Raw genomic sequence first — 2731 nt, 5'->3', positions numbered from 1 at the left:
CAGCGGCTCAAAACAGCAATAATCACAACACACTTACATGAGGGATAAATTAATTTACACATCACAATCCCAACAATAACTTTAAAAAAATTAAATAATTAGTGCAAAAGGACAAAACAAAATATTCTCATTGTGGTTATCAACATAGAGCGCTAGCTCTGAGCAATCAAATCATTTCAATTCCGATTTTGCGTATCTAAAATATTTAAAATGCATTTAATTTGTTGAGATGAGCTGCAGCAGATTCAGGTGGTTTGAGAGCAAATTATCTGTGTGTGTGTGTGAGTGTGTGCGTGCGTGCATGTGTATGTGTGCTCGCAGCAGGGTTATTCAACTGCTCAGGGGGCCACAGTAAAACCAGCAGCTCAGGGACCGGACATTCATCAATTAAAGTCTTTATGTAAATGAACCAATGAGATGTTACCTTTTAAATTTGTTTATTTTTGCTGCATTGACGCATAAATGCAATAAACAGAACCCAAAAGTGTAATTCAAAGAAATGCTATTTCAAGATTTATGTCCTTGCAGTAAAAGTAGTTATACTCTAATGTGAAACTTTATAAACTAAAATGACACATTAATCAGGTCTCTCTTGTAAATGAGTCCTCGAGGCTCAACGTGTAACCTGTATAAATAAAGGTTGAATGAATTATGCCTCCTATTTAACACAAACATTATCCTGCCATCTCTGACATGACAAATCTTTACACTTTTCAAAATAAAAATTAAACGATTGTTTTTGATGTTCCCTGGATGACCGGCATCATGCTGTTCCATGTGGGTCCATTAAGAACCAGTTCTCATTTACAAAGTACAATAAAATGGCTGCACAGACCAGTTCTTCCTCTAACGCTTCATAAATCACAGGTGAAGCGTCCACGTCCTGCTCAGGTGTGAGCTTTGAGCCGAACCAAAAGAGGCGGAGCAGAACTCAGCTGGGCTGAAAGTGAGCACGATGCATGTCGAACGTCTCCTTCATGTCATTTACTAATGATTTAACTACTTTTAATCAATCCTATTATAACAATTTTTTAAATTACAAAGCTGCTGTACGTCGACATCTGTATTTCCCCAGTAATACATTTGTTTGTTGTTTAATCGGCCTTATGGATGATCACACACTGATATGATCAGTTCATGAGAAAGAGCTCCGAGAGCTGTGAGAGCCTCAACTCATGTTTCTGCTATTTTCCTTAAAATTAAACATTATTAACACCAACGGATATTCATAGGCGCAGATTAAAGCAAATATGTGTCTCTGTTTAACTTTATTTTCCCATAAACTCATACAGTCTCTCTATGAGAGTCCCAGAGAGACTGTGTGAGCTGCAAAGCATGATGGGTAGCCTTGTGGAAATTATATGTGCAATGTTTTTGACTGGTGAAGATTTTTTTGAAGAAGTTTTTGGCTTGAACGTTTTTTGAATGTTTTTGATTGTTTCCAATATTTCTGTGCGTGGAAATGGTTTGATCTTGTTCAAGTCCTGTTCAGGTTTGCTTTGGCATTCATGTTAAAGTCTCTGTTACTGGTTGTAAACTGACGCAATGAGTCCCTCCAGTAAAGGGGGAAAGCAGATCATAAAGCGAGTACTGGTATTCTTGCTGAAAAACAGTGTTCTTCTGTTTACTCGTGGAAATGTTGAAAATTGAGATGGACTGACACATAACACGAAAGCTGTTCTAACCGAAATATTAACCATTTAAAATTGTTTAAAGGTGTCTTTCACAAATAATTTCTGTTTTTTTTTTAAAATAATGAACTCATTGGACTTGAGTCACCCACGGTGTACAGTATTAATTTCCCCCTAATTTAGTCCAAACTTTTGTTAAAGTGAATGGTTTTTGTTGTATTTTATTTTTTACTTTTGTGGGAATTGTAGGTTTGTAAAAAAAAAAAAAACCAACGTGAATGACTAAGACTAACTTGATTAAAGGGAATATAGTTTAAAAGAACAAAGCAGATCATCCAGTATAAGAACGCAAATGGTAAGTGACTGTGCAGAGAGCATGAAGGACAAAATGGCTTAATTCTGGAAAAATAAATAAATAAATAAAACACTGATTAAGGATTTTTCTTTTTTTAGCTAATTTAATTTTTATGTCCAGACATTTTACATTCAGTTTGTTTTTCTGGAAAAAAAAAACAAAAAAACAACCACAATAAAACCAACATAAGGACAAGTATTTTTTCTCTCAGAACAGGTTGATATAGGTGGATTTTATTCTGCTCTGTCCTTTGATTCAAAATCTTACATTAAGCTACAGGTTGGAAGTTCCAGTTTGCATGCACATATTTCTTTATAACAGATTCAATATGCTAGTCTTCTATTGAAACCTTACATTTATGATTATAGACTATTTAAATTTTTAATTTTTTTTTAGAATATGGTCAAAAACAGTTGGCCTCAACTGGAGGATGGTTTAATGACAGATAAAATCCTATTTCAGACGGCAGAAAAACTACAATAAAACTGTTATTTGCCTTTATCTGAACAAAAGACATGTAAACATGACCTTCTGTCTGAAAGTCATGAAAATGGAGGAGAAGATTGCTTCTTTCTGAGTGTTGACATCTCGTTTTAACACATTATGTGGCCCCATCATGTAATATGGTGTTAAGAGGGGTGTGAAAGGGTCACACATCATGTATGCACAACATAACATGTATAATGTATTCTAAAGGTTATCTATCTATCTATCTATCTATCTATCTATCTATCTATCTATCTAT

This window comes from Nematolebias whitei, chromosome 1, assembly GCF_014905685.2.
Source record: "Nematolebias whitei isolate Nwh7 chromosome 1, NemWhi1, whole genome shotgun sequence".
In the NCBI taxonomy this organism is placed as follows: Eukaryota; Metazoa; Chordata; class Actinopteri; order Cyprinodontiformes; family Rivulidae; genus Nematolebias; species Nematolebias whitei.
This window is presented reverse-complemented; position numbering follows the sequence as displayed.